A 15,000-nucleotide genomic window follows, 5' to 3' on the forward strand; every position below is an offset into this window, starting at 1 on the left:
TAGGTAAAGACATATTAATACTTGAACAATTTGTCAGTACTTTAAACAAGAAGGGCAAAGCCCATACGACTCACATGCTTGACCTCGACCTTTAGGGTAACTAAACCTAGCAATGACATCATACACTAAGAACTGCTTTACACATTTTTCCTACCAAAATACATGTGACCTTGACCCACGGTCAAGGTCATCCAAGGTCATGCAACACAAAGCTGTTAATTCAAGACATAGGAAGTACAATGGTGCTTATTGGCTCTTTCTACCATGAAATATGGTCACTTTTAGTGGTTCACTACCTTATTTTGGTCACATTTCATAAGGGTCAAAGTGACCTTGACCTTGATCATATGTGACCAAATGTGTCTCATGATGAAAGCATAACATGTGCCCCACATAATTTTTAAGTTTGAAACAGTTATCTTCCATAGTTCAGGGTCAAGGTCACTTCAAAATAGGTATACAATCCAACTTTGAAGAGCTCCTGTGACCTTGACCTTGAAGCAAGGTAAACCAAACTGGTATTAAAAGATGGGGCTTACTTTGCCCTATATATCATATGTAGGTGAGGTATTCAATCTCAAAAACTTCAGAGAAAATGGGAACAAGAAGGGCAAAGCCCATACACTCACATGCTTGACCTCAAATAACTAAACCTAGCAATGACATCATACACTAAGAACTGCTTTACACATTTTTCCTACCAAAATACATGTGACCTTGACCCAAGGTCAAGGTCATCCAAGGTCATGCAACACAAAGCTGTTAATTCAAGACATAGGAAGTACAATGGTGCTTATTGGCCCTTTCTACCATGAGATATGGTCACTTTTAGTGGTTCACTACCTTATTTTGGTCACATTTCATAAGGGTCAAAGTGACCTTGACCTTGATCATATGTGACCAAATGTGTCTCATGATGAAAGCATAACATGTGCCCCACATAATTTTTAAGTTTGAAACAGTTATCTTCCATAGTTCAGGGTCAAGGTCACTTCAAAATATGTATACAATCCAACTTTGAAGAGCTCCTGTGACCTTGACCTTGAAGCAAGGTAAACCAAACTGGTATCAAAAGATGGGGCTTACTTTGCCCTATATATCATATATAGGTGAGGTATTCAATCTCAAAAACTTCAGAGAAAATGGGGAAAATGTGAAAAATAGCTGTTTTTTAGACAACATTTATGGCCCCTGCGACCTTGACCTTGAAGCAAGGTCAAGATGCTATGTATGTTTTTTGGGGCCTTGTCATCATACACCATCTTGCCAAATTTGGTACTGATAGACTGAATAGTATCCAAGAAATATCCAACGTTAAAGTTTTCCGGACGGCCGGCCGGCCGGCCGGCCGGCCGGACGGACGGACGGACGGACGGACGACTCGGGTGAGTACATAGACTCACTTTTGCTTCGCATGTGAGTCAAAAATGGGAAAAATAGCTGTTTTTTAGACAACATGTATGGCCCCTGCGACCTTGACCTTGAAGCAAGGTCAAGATGCTATGTATGTTTTTTGGGGCCTTGTCATCATACACCATCTTGCCAAATTTGGTACTGATAGACTGAATAGTGTCCAAGAAATATCCAACGTTAAAGTTTTCCGGACGGACGGACGGGGGGGACGGACGGACGGACGACTCGGGTGAGTACATAGACTCACTTTTGCTTCGCATGTGAGTCAAAAAGGGCAATAACTCTGGAATGAATTATTATTTTGACCTAAAACCATACAAGTAATAACGGCAGATGATTGAACTTACTATTTCCCGGCAAAAGTGTGTTTTTAAAAGTTTGGCCATTTTAAGTCATTTTGGGGGTATATCCAAAAAAGGATCATAACTCCGTGAAAAATAAATTTGAAGGTCTGAAATTCTCACATCACGTTCTAAATATAACAGTCGGTCAAATAAAATCCAAAACTCAAAATCGATAAATTTGTCAAGAATGTCCCTTTTCGCAGAAATGGCCACATATGGTGTGTGTGTGTGTGTGTGTGTGTGTGTGTGTGTGTGTGTGTGTGTGTGTGTTTGTGTGCGCGCTTGTATGTGTGTGTGTGCGTGTGTATGTGTGTGTGTATGTGTGTGTGTGTGTGTATGTGTGTGTTTGTGGGTGGCTGTGTGTGTGTGTGTGTGTGTGTGTGTGTGTGTGTGAGAGTGTGTGTGAATGTGTGTGCGCGTGTGTGTGTGTGTGTGTGTGTGTGTGTGTGTTTTTTGCTGTGTGTATTGTGTGTCTGTCATCCTGAACTCAGGTTTAAAAATAGGTCTCATTTTTATCCCTGACATTATGCTCTGAGTTTCCTAAACTATTTAGGAAAACATATACTAGAGCTTATCGTAATGTGTTATTGATATAAGCAGATTCGCGATCGTCGATAATGATTTTTCATGGTGTTGTGTAATTCTTAAATTACAAAGGAATTGATTTGTAAGACAGTTTCAAGCGAGCTATTTTTTCGCGGCTGTATTTACTGTGTAAACAACTCTAAATATGGCAAAAGTGTCACGTGATAATCAACCGTTTGGTTTCGGCGTTCGCTGAAGCAGACGATTTTTTCTGTAGTGTTGCAACCATATATTACGGTCTCCTTCCGGCAGCAGTCCAAACATTTCGACTTGTTTTGACCTTAGTCGGCCAATCTGCAAATATTTTCGTCTCGCAAACAACATATGGGAGATAACTTGTTTTGATAGATTCGCGTAGGAGTTTCGCGTCCGGTCAGAGAGATGACTGGTGATAGCCGTTGAGCGATGTAATCAGAATGGTGTGTCTGTGTCCCTCGGCGTGTGACAATATTTGCCAAAAAGTTGAACAAAAACAGGGTTCAAGTGGGAACACCTGAAAGAAGCAGGAGGGGGGCGGAATACATGTTATGTCGGAACTCCGTTATTTACTGTTTGAAATGTTATATCCTGGGAGAAGTCACCCTCGCACCCCGTCCTTAATTTCTCTTCACCTACCCGTGAAGTATGCTTGAGGACATAACTAGGCTACCCGATTGCGCCCATTGCACGGCATAAAGAGAGCTCCGTTCCACCCGGCCGATTTTACTGCTGACGACGTCACGCGTCCAAGGGAAGTAATGTTCGAGCCGGCTGCATTGACTCGGCTAAGAACCCAAACTTTCATTGATTAAAGGCATTGTAGCATGTCTAAAATCGTGGGACTTGTGTTATCAAGCTTTCAAATTCACCAAGCAACTTGTAGGTATAGTTTCAGTTACATGAGAACTCATTCTGCTGAGCGGATTTTGAGAGCCAGAACCCAACAGTTGCCCTTTGAAGGCCCACTCCGCTTCCCGTAAACCATCAGTTTCTGGCCACAGACGTTGTCAGGCAGTACACACAGTACAAACACGCTTTCGTAACACTTACCGCATGAGAACATCCACGGTGTCATCTATAAAGAGCGAGCATTTTTCACAAAATGTGCACAGGCCAAGTAGCAATATGTGTAGTATTACAGTAGTGAAGCACCAATACTTGGACTACGTGATGATGGATTAGACTGTATAACTAAAACTTATAAGCCAACGGACGTTGTGTGTTTCGCATGGAAAAACAAAGAGTAATGGTTTTCTGCTCCTGTTCTGTGATTTGTTTGATTTTTTTTTGTTCAAGTCTCTTATCAGAATTTCATCAACGATTTCAGTTTATCTCTTGTCATATTCATACATACATATATTAACCCAGGGTTTGGATGAGGATTGACTATTAATTTTGGGCGTGTGACTGTGAGAGACAGTGTGTGTGTGTGTGTGTGTGTGTGTGTGTGTGTGTGTGTGTGTGTGTGTGTGTGTATGTGTGTGTATGTGTATGTGTGTGTATATATATATATATATATATGTGTGTGTGTGTGTGTGTGTGTGTGTGTGTGTTAACTGATATACATTATTTACTGACAGTCTTTTGACTATGAGGATATTATTATTTAGAGGATGTCTATTGGCTGAAGTAGACTCGCGATGATACGTGCTCTATTTGGACTTTTCCCACGAGCTGATGCGTGATGTTACCAAAAAATAGAATATAAATTTCGGGGGAAGTAACTTACTAGTGTGGCAATCATGCGAACCTTGTTGCATATTACAGAATTTCCAAGATATAAGAAGAATCATTACGTAGCTGCAGTTGTGTGATACATGCTGGGTATGGTAAGGGTTTATTGAACAACACGTGTGCCGACAGATTCGAACCCGACGTAAGGTTGTAGGATACACCTGAAAGTACGCTGGAGTAGCCTCCCTTCCCGGATTTAGAACGCGTTTCGTGTCGTAACAGATTATCCACTTATTAGCCATATCCGCATGCAGAATAATAAAATAAACATTAGGACATGGCAGAAGTTTACAACTATCGACATTCTCTATCAGTGCGCCTGTCAAATGGTTGTGTGATGTGTCTAGTGTCCCAGCCAGCAAAATTTTGCGCAGCGAATGCGTGTCGCAGTCGCCAAACTCTGCGTAACAACTGCACTGGACGCATGCGTAACGCGCGCGATTTTGCAAAGCGAAATACATGCGTGACACACTCGTTTTCCCTCAGATTACGCAGACCATACGCACCTCCAGCGCACGCTTATTTGACACCAAGACAAATTCGCACTCTCCACGCAGACGTCACGATTGCTTTACGCATTCTCACGCTATTAACGCGCTCTCCACGCAGACGACACGATTGCTTTACGCATTTAACGCGCTCTTGACGCAGATGTCCTGATCATCTTACGCACTCTCCACGCAGATGTCACGAATTATTGACGCATTCTCAGGCATTACGCGCTTTTTACGCTCTCTTCACGCAGATGTCACAATTGCTGTACGCATTCTCACGCATTTGACGCACTCTCCACGCAGATGTCACAATTGCTTTACGCATTCTCACGCATTTGACGCACTCTCCACGCAGATGTCACGATTGACCTACACAATTTTACGCAGACCACACAACCGCTTTACGCACTCACAAACAAATAATGGGCAGTGCACAACATTGTATTGATCCAGAAAGACAAAGGTCAAGCATGCAGGTTCGATAACAGAGATGATCATAATTATGTACAAGTTCTAAAACAAAAATGCAGTCAAATAAATTGATTAAAACAAAGGAGAGATTTGAATCTCGCTTATTGCCATTGTGACTTCCAGGTTTTAATTTCACTGCATTTTGACATACCAGCAGCACGGAAACAAAAATGATCAAAATACTATTCAAAGCAGAATTCAAATTGGCAGAACAAAGAATAAATAGAACAAAACCCTGATAGTCATTATCGATACGCCGTAGTACATGCAGTGAAGAATCCAGTATAACTTATAAGAGAGAATTTTGATGTACACTCGTCACTATATCACATTGATGTAAACAAATAAATAAATAATTGGCACAGCCTAGGCATAGGCAGCAGTGAGTTGTATCAACATGTTTGAATACAGAACAGCAACAAAAAGAGAAAAAAAGTTCTACAAGCCAGCTAATAGTTGAACTTCAGATTACTAATGATATCACAAACACTTAGTTAATGCCCATTCTCCAGGGATCGAAATCCAGTCAATGTACACCAAACTAGGATAACACATACATTTAGAATCTATCACGACTGCATAAAACATTGGTATGCAATTCACAAAGCAAGGAACTTGAAACATGAACATTGACATTAAACATACATATGTGCCCCACACACATTTCGGACAAGGCAGCTGAACGAAATTCAGATGTGGATGGAGCACAAAATAATTAGATGGGGCGGCGTGAAAGCATACTGGGACAAGGAACAAGCAAGAGAAAGAGGATAAGAAGATAAAAGGAAGAACAAACCGAAGAATAAGAAAGAAAAAAACAAAATAAGAGAAGGAGAGAGAGAAAAAAAAGAAAAAAAAGGGAGACAATCATATGAATGTGTACCATTTAAATAAAAGAAATTAAAAAAATTACTTTTAAAAAGGAGACATTTCAGGTTTTGATTTGAAGTGTGTTAACATATTCACATATACCAGTAACTTTGCATGGAAAAAAAAAGTTCACAATGATTTGAAGCAAATTCAAATGCCAGAGAAAAAACAGAACAAAACCCTGATGTCATCATTGATAATCAGTGGTACGTTCAGTGAAGAAAAAACAATTGACACAACCTAGACATGGGCAGCAGTGAGTTATCAAGTTTCACTACACAAAAGTAACAACTACAATAATGAAACAAAAGGTAAAATGCCAGCTAATAGTCAAAATTCAGAACAATGATATCAAAAAGAAACACTTATTCAATGCCCCTTCTCCACTGATATGTATAAGCACACCAACATGACATAAACTCATAAATTTAAAAAAAAACATGACATAAAACTCATAAATTAAAAAAAACTTATCAGACTGCGTAAAACATAGGTTTGCCATCTCAAAATGGATGTAAAACACGCAGCTTACTCACAAAATGATAGACAAGTCTCCAGCGGCCAGCTGCTCAGCAAACAAAATAAGGTGGCGAGGATCAATATAATTGAAATGCATTTTTTTTGCTGTTTCGGAGAGAACTTTGCTTCATTTACCTTACACTGCCTGCATTCAAGGGCTAAATTTTTATCAGGTGCACCAAGACTTACATCTATAGAAATCCAATCATAACGGTTTTAACAGCAAAAAAAAAAAAAGTATATTTCTAGTCTCGCTTCTAAATTCTCAACTCAACTCCAAAAAATAATAAAGAACAACAAAAACCCGCATCATGCATTGTCTCCTTCAAGCTGCCTAGGTTGTTTGCGTTCGACTCCCATAAATGACAAGGAATTGTTAAAACCTTTTCTTTCTATTTGTTCACTTTTTGTTTTCTTCTTTTCTGAACTCTTTATACTTGTATTTTATTCATTTTAATTTAGCCTGAAGGTTTGAGTCGTGTATTAAAAATCGAATATAGTGTGTAAGTGCCCTTGAACAGCTTTTCCAGAATCATGTATTCTATATTTTTAGTATGGGATACCCACAAGAAAAGTTCAAATGCATCCATGCGTCTCCACTGATAGTAATGGTAGTTGAGCACTTCCAGTTTAGTCTTCTGTCGTTCTGACACAACCTAAAAGGGTACATCATGTCTGAACATCATCTGTAGAAGAGTGTGAAGTTTAAAGCTTAGCTTAAATAATGTCCAACAAAACCCCAGACTCTTCTGTACATTACCCATCAGCCACACAGACCTGAACTGTGAAATACAATTACTCACTAGCAATTTCTCAGGCGAGTCAAATCTTACATTCATCAAATTTTTGCAACTAGCATTGTAAATAAGCCTACAGAGATTACAAAGTTCAATTACTGCAAACCAAATCATGAAGGCTCTTCCATGGCCTGTTGTCTCTTTCTTTTATCACAGGCTTCCAAAAACCAGTCTTGAACGGCCGTCTTCAAGGTCTTGACCTGTGGCACCCGTACAGCTTCACGGAACAGCCTCTGCATGACAAAACAAAAAATAACATGAACTTAGATCATCAAACAACTATCACTGATTTGAGAAAAGTCTCAAGTTTATTTCCTGACGCCTGTAAACTTGCTAAAAATCATACAGACACACAAACTTGCATACACACCATACGCTTTTACAACACACCAACTATACTTGAGTTAGGAAATTACAACACATTGTAATCCTTGTAGAAGAGAAGTAAAAAAATATACCTACCCTAGTATTTGTTTTAACCCTTTCGCTGCCAATCAAAACTTGGGTATGTGCATTCCTGACTGCCAGGGAATATTGGAGTTTCGGGTGTAATAATTCACAAAAAAATCTAGCTTCAAACTGGCAGTAGGTAGGTAAGTAAAACCTATGTTGTTTTTAAAGGAAATTGAACCAAGAATCTGTTTTTAGTGTCTAATCATGGAAATGATAATTAGTTTGGCTTATAATGATGTTTAAATATGAACTTTTGAAAAATCAGCCCGGCGCATCTTCCGGTGCCTGTGGATCAAACACAGGTGGCTGTTTTGCTCGCTCCAAGAAAGGATTATAATCACTGTCATCTACCTGTTTCCAACGAATTGTCCGAAAGAAGATCTCCCCCTTCCCCTGTCAGTATCCATAATCATTTGCACCGCCTGTAGCGTCAGTCCGGCTTTGTTTTTCTCTACTAGGGCCCGGTCGACAGTCACCGTTAGCCATTTTGACGAGTCGAGATTTCTCTCCCATACCCTGTCGACAAGGCCGAAAATAGCCTTCAAACGCAAAACCGCGTCACCATTTATGTTTATTCATGAGAATGAGGTATCCTACCAAGCCATTGGCTGCTATTTGTGTGTCAGCAGTGACGTAGCATTTCTGGAAAATCCCGGAACGGAGAAGACGGGTTTACCCGTCCTAAGGCGCTGCGGCTGCACAAGCGCATGACTGGTATACCCGTCATAAGGCAGTCAAGTGGTTAAAGTTACCTTTACTATGACTTTTTCTTTGGGGGCCTTCGGAAATTCATAATACATGTACTGTGACGTGCAGACGCATATGTGACGACATCATACCGTTTGCTAACATCCTTATTTCGTATGTAGTCGAAAATCCATGACACTGACAAATGAGCTCAGGAACTTGGCTTCTAGCAATTTAATGTTAAGCGTAAAAGCTTTGACAACTATCATTCACATGTGAAACATGGCAAATTTAAAATTGATTCCAAAGAACAAAATTTGAGACAGAAATAACTTGTTGTTTTGTAGACATGGATTTTATCTTCTTCCTAAAAGGACCAGGATGATTTTACAAATTATGAAAAACAACTCACTGTCGATGGCTTTTAGTCGCAGCGTACACCATGGTCTCTTTCCCTGCCCTCCCCCAGAGCCCCCTGTCAGCAACCGTGTAGCCTATGGAACACCTTCGTCATCACAGCATCAGTAGTCGTCTTTAGTTCATGTCCACCAACCACACCGAGCTCATGGTCATGGATCTGAAACAAACAAAACAAGCCAACTGAATTCCAAAAATCAAATATTCAGACAGCTCTTCTTCATATACAAACAATTCAATCTGGAAGCATCATACTGTCACCTGGAACAAAAAATCAATAATCGCACTTGCTTTAAAAAAAAAAAGTTTTCAGAAGAGCAAATGGTGATTGAGTGTAGCATTGTCATAAAATGTAATCACACACCTCAGGTGACCTGCATCAATCATTCAATACTATCTCACAAATCTTCATTTGGAAAGCACAAACATAGTTAGAAGAGAGCGTCAACCGTGATACTATTCAGTGTGGACAATTTTTTTCTGACCCATAATCCGATGCCTACACAAAGTGAGAATCAGAACTCACAAGAAGGCACTGTTGCATGTTTGTGATTATTTGCTTGAGTGTAGCACTTGCAATTTTGAACTTGAGGAAACAGCGTAGCAATTTCTGTTACATCCCTGAAAACCTAGCAGATGGCAGCTCTGGCCACAGAGCAATATTTGCATTATTTCTCACAGATGCAATGATCACAGAAAACAAAGTGGTGCATGCATTTTCCGCACCCCACATGAGAAAAAGAGGCCCATCATTGTGCGTACCCATAAGCATAGTTTTATCATCAAAATGTGTTGGTTAAATTCACAAATGTGACCAATACGCATAAACCTTGCATGAATTCCCAGGATAATGGGAAACTGGTCATGACTGAGAACTGATGAACAGTTAAGATACACCCGTGAACCGTGATGACATCTGGCATCCTCCAAAAAGCACACACTCAAGGTAACATTTAAAGCCTAAAGAGCGTCTAACAATAACATGTCACTCTCACAAGATCTTGCTACAGTTATCTGGGGAAAATAGCACAGGCATGACTGGTCTGCTTCAACAATAGCATTCAAAGCCACCTACCAGTGATCACTCCTTCGACAGATCCATCATGTGCCTTCAACATCTTCCACACTCAACAGTAAAAAGATGACTCCATCGAACAGTAGCACAGGCTCTGGCTCCACCATGATTCTTTGGCGACCAATTACTAAATTAGTCGCATCAGGTCCATCTGCTCCTGTAGAACCTTCTCCAGCAGCAAGAACTGATGTTTATCTTGCCGCTCTGCTCTGCTCGTAGTCTTGTGTCCGCTGAATGGAAGAAAAGAAGAACAAAAAGTCATTTACATGAAGCAATACATATTTTAGACAATCTGTCGGCCTGAAAAGAAACCATCAGCACTAAAAAACAATCTGAGCAAATGTTCAAAGTAAACGTGACATCTCTATATTTTTTAATTCAGGAGAAGATGAGGAATATATATATTGCAATCAATTTTTAAAGGGGCATACAGAGTGGCATTTGATGGAGTAAAAAGATGTAGGGACTCAGCAGTTGGAGATGAAAATTTTTGTGTGTATTTACTTCAAGCAGATTTTTTTTTTCTTTTTTTTTAGACAGAAGAACAAACACACACTAAAAATCCTTGTTTAAAGTTGAACTGACCTTAACTTTTCCTCCAAACACTAGAACTTTTTGTATTCATTCAAAAATATTCATCAAAAAGGTTAAATTTTAAATTCAATTTTGCAGACTTTGGATGAAAAGTTACTCTTCTCTGGCATCCCGCGGACACAGTTCACACTTTCTCATCAATGAGATGCCTGTGTTAATTAAAAACAAACATCAATAAAACTATTAAAATAAAATAAAAATTTAAATATAAAAATAAAATCGACCAACCGCCCCCACCCGATTTTTTTTCCCTTTGCTGGAAACAATACATTTGTTTCACTAAAACAGTAAAAGAGATCAGCTGAATTTGTTTGACACATCTGGTTATAACTAAAAGAATAAAACACAAAATAAGCCAAAGTCACAGAACAAAAAGACGCTGTCAGTGTCACTATCAATGACTCTGAATGAGACACTCATTGCTATCGAGCCATACCTGTTCATCTTCACCTTGCCGGGACGGAACGACAGTCTGCGTTACTGGCATCGGTGGCGGTGTTAAGGTCACTGTCCATCTCAGCTTTCTTCACCTTCAGTTCAAACAAGCAGTGAGCACCGTCATACTCAAGTCAAAGCTTTCTGAAAAAATAAATACTTGGAAGTTAAATAGGATCACATTGATTCCCAAACCTAACAGTAACAGTAACACGCAAACATCAAAACTGGAATATTAATTATTAAATATAAGCATCTCAATTTCACTAAATTAGTATATTTATTTTCTCCGTGATGTATTTTTTATTTTTATTTCAAAAAAATCTGTTTTTTAACTTTATCACTGCACACGCTGACACAGCCTCTGCCTGCCTCTCTAGTCTATGCATGCCTCGGGAACAAGGGTAATTTTTCTCTTTTCCGAGACTCAGACACAGAATATTCCACTATGACTATGAGTCTATGTCAGTATGCGGAACTGAAAGTTGAACATCTGTGGAAAAATAAAAAGATACTACAAATAAAAAAAACACAGATATATGAAGAGCCTATTAGTATTACTACTAAAGCTCCTGACAACTGCTGCCGCAATGACTCGACCAGATTAGGAACCAACCAAAGTTCACCAAGAAACAGACAATGAGACATAAAATGATAAACGAAAATTCAGTTTTTATGGTGCCGTGAGCGACCCGCGAATCGGGATTCGGATGGTATTTTCACTCTTCCACAACTCCTTAAAAACAAACCACTGCATCAATCAACTTTCTGTTTTTGGAAAAGTTAGTTCATTCATCCATCTTTCAGACAAAACAAACATGAATGAATAGAACAGTGTTCTTCTAGGCGAAAAAAAAATCGAAAGTGTGAGAAATTCTCTCTGCCATCAAACTCGGAAGCCGAAGCCGCGAGCTATCAAAAATTCAAATTCCCAAATCTTTCCTTCAGTTGATCAACTTACCTATTCTTGAAAGAAGTCAATCTTCATTTCAGAGAGAAGGATAAGATTACCTTGCATCCAATAAGCAAGTCAAAAATACAAGTCAATATGAAGAAAAAGCAAAAAAAACGCCGATACAATGTGGATTTGACAGACTTCTTGCCAACAGGAAGTTGGAGATTGTCTGATTGAAGTAGGTCTGACAGACAAGGGAAATAACTTCAATAAATTGCTCTTTTCAGTCAAGGTAACTGTCTCCCCTGAAATTGAACTTTCATAGAGATTTTCTTCCAAAGCAAAATAAAATAAAATGAAAATATGCTGAGAACAAATTTTATGTAACCATTAACATCAGCCTTTATTTTGAGTAGATAATTAGTTTCAAAGTTACTTTAGTTTACATTTTTTTGTTTAATCTGAATTTTTTAAATGTTTTTATCGTTTTGTTATGGGTGTTCATATAGATTTCAGTTATCTTTTCTGTTCATATAATATTTTTATTATGCTTTGCCTAGATTTTTCCACGACATTATTTTGTGGAAAGCTGATTCCTACAACAATACCAAATCCCCATTACAATAATTATATTACATGCTAAAACAATTATAATGATAATACAAATTAAAATAATCATATTTATTTTAAGATAAAAATAATCAGGATAACAATTAAGCAAATAAATGTTAGTAATAACAAAATGATTAAATAAAAATTAAATGGGAAAACCATTACATAAAATAAAAATATTTTTATTAAACTTTTAAATGCATTTTTTTTTTAACCGAAACTGTCTTAAGATAAACTGAAAAATAACGGATTGAAAGTTTTTATGCAATTTTTTTTCTAAAAAAAAAAAGAAGAAGTTTTTGAAGAAGAATAACTATTCATAAGGCCAAAAAAAAAAATAGGTGTGGTTACGGTAACATAGCCAAAAAAAATAGGGTAGGTAGGTAGGCAATCACTTTTTTTTTTTTTTTTAACTTTTTTTTCTAATGTTTACAAATTAAACCTACCGTACTTTCCGGGTGACAAGGCGCTTTGTTATCTAAGACGCACCCCCTTCTTTTAAAAAAAAAATTGTAATCCAGTCACCCATTGGACGCAGGGCACCAAAATGACCCAGTTTTTGCCATGAGAGGTGGTTCCCCTGTCATATCTGAGAGAGGAAACACTTCCTGCATCGGGGTCAGTGACCGGTCAGTGACCAAAGGCATTGTGATAGCTGGGTGGTCTTGTTAAAAGACACGACCTTCTTCCCAGGGGTCAATGACCCAATTTTTGCCATGAGAGGTGGTTCCCCTGTCATATCTGAGAGAGGAAACACTTCCTGCATCGGGGTCAGTGACCGGTCAGTGACCGAGTTTAACAGAGTGGAAATCTGTGTGTGCGGCCAGATCAAAGGCAGGGCAGTACCTAGTAGCTGAAACATGCATTATCACAAGTTGTTTGACTGGTACTCAAGCGGTCTCTTTGATTTTTTTCGTATTTCATACACGGATTAAGCGCTTCGTTATACAAGACGCAGGGGTCGAACTCGAGGAAAAAAGTCGCGCCCTATGACCCGGAAAGTACGGTACTTGACAGGGAAATAAGTGTGCGACACGGGCGCTTTCGCTTTCATTGCGTTTTTTGCACTCGTTTTTTTTTTTTTTTTTTTTTTTTGACAAATGTAATAAAAAGTTATAGGATCGGCCCCTAAAAATAGGGTAGGTCGGGTTACCGTAACCACACCTATTTTTTTTTTAGGCCTAACCAAAATTTAAAAGTAAATATTTTTTAATAACATAAAATATAATAAATTATTTCATGAAGTAAATGCATAAACCCACGGTATAAAATTAGGAAAAACAAAAATTGCAATTACGTTTTCATTGAATCCATGCGTGCTAAACACTGCGTGGTGAAGTCGTTTCGAATGCGACAATCTGCGTAAAAGTTGGCGAAAAGTAACGCGCGCGAAGCGAAGGTGTCACGAGGCCGTACGCATCCCCGCATGAAAAACGCAGAAATAACGCATGCGTCACGCAGAATCATGCTGGCTGGGGTGTTGGCGAAGTGTTTTGTGCTTGTCACCTCCCGCTTTCAGCCCTCACCGCTGGCTAGCACCGTCCTTTTCAGGACAACGCGAAAAGAGAGCAGCTTGCGTCAGTCTCTCCTGCCAGTACATAACCTCTCCACAGCAAGCCCTTTGTAGTGCCTCCATCGTGGCGACAGGCGTGAACTGGGTACCGAAAGGCCCCAGGCTGAACTACAAGGACTCGGAGGAGGTTGGCCCCTAGACGTGTGGCATGCAGGCCCACCGGCGTGTGGATACGTCCTGGTGCCCACGAACCAACCCCCAACTATGGGTTAAATAGCCGGGCAGGACAGGCTCGTCAACCCTGGAAGGCAGCTGTCCAAGGAGAAGATCACTCCAGAATTAAAACGAGGGCAGAGGAGGCTCACTATCCCTGCAAGGAAACTCCTCTAGGAGAAGGACCACTCCAAATTTAAACCCACGTAGTCCCCCGAAGACGGAAGACATCGGCCATTAGGCGGGGAGCAGACCGGATGTCTACGCTTGCTACGACAAATGATTGTGTCTAGGTCGAATGTTCGTTCTATCAGTGCAATACAAAACAATCGTTAGAACTTGCATTTACGACATGTCGTCCGTGAGAACGTGTCAGTAAACAAGCACTTCTTGCATGGCTAAAGAACCCTACGAGTCAATCTAAAACAGACGACAAGTAATGGAAAGCAGTCTGCGGATAAACATAACACACTGCTGATGAACAAGTGTGTTCATGGCAGCGTTCACGCGAAAATATTTGTTTTCTGATTATCGCTTCTACATTTTATTGCACGTACTTGGGGCAGATCTGAATGTCACACTGGAAGATGACAAATCGATCTTGTGAGTTGAGAACCACATGTTCTTTGCCGACATAAATCACGATGGGACAAGAATGATGCAGATTGTGTTGAAGAGATGTTTGCAGATTATCGCATCTATATTTTATTGCTCAGATCAATGCACGTAGTTGGGGTAGATCTGAATTTCACAATGTAAGACGACAAATCGGTCTTTTGAGTTGAGAACCACATGTTCTTTGGCGGCAGAAATCACTATGGGACAAGATGAGGATTGTGTTGAGGAGGTTAATACTGACTGACTTTAGATGAAGAGTTCCTACTCCTAGACCTGTTTTTT

The 15,000-nt window shown here is 39.5% G+C and overlaps 1 protein-coding gene and 1 long non-coding RNA gene across 2 annotated transcripts in view; both read right to left on the reverse strand.

Annotated features, from left to right (window-relative positions):
• Positions 1-15,000, reverse strand: part of LOC138974393 (uncharacterized) — a 270,189-nt gene that overhangs the window by 203,800 nt on the left and 51,389 nt on the right. The window lies entirely within an intron of this gene.
• LOC138973912 (uncharacterized) lies at positions 4,972-10,125 on the reverse strand. Its single transcript, XR_011458216.1, has 3 exons — positions 9,839-10,125; positions 8,759-8,923; positions 4,972-7,439 (listed from the first exon to the last, which is right to left on the reverse strand). It is a non-coding gene; the product is annotated as an uncharacterized lncRNA (long non-coding RNA).

Source organism: Littorina saxatilis, linkage group LG8 (assembly GCF_037325665.1).
Source record: "Littorina saxatilis isolate snail1 linkage group LG8, US_GU_Lsax_2.0, whole genome shotgun sequence".
Classification (NCBI taxonomy): domain Eukaryota; kingdom Metazoa; phylum Mollusca; class Gastropoda; order Littorinimorpha; family Littorinidae; genus Littorina; species Littorina saxatilis.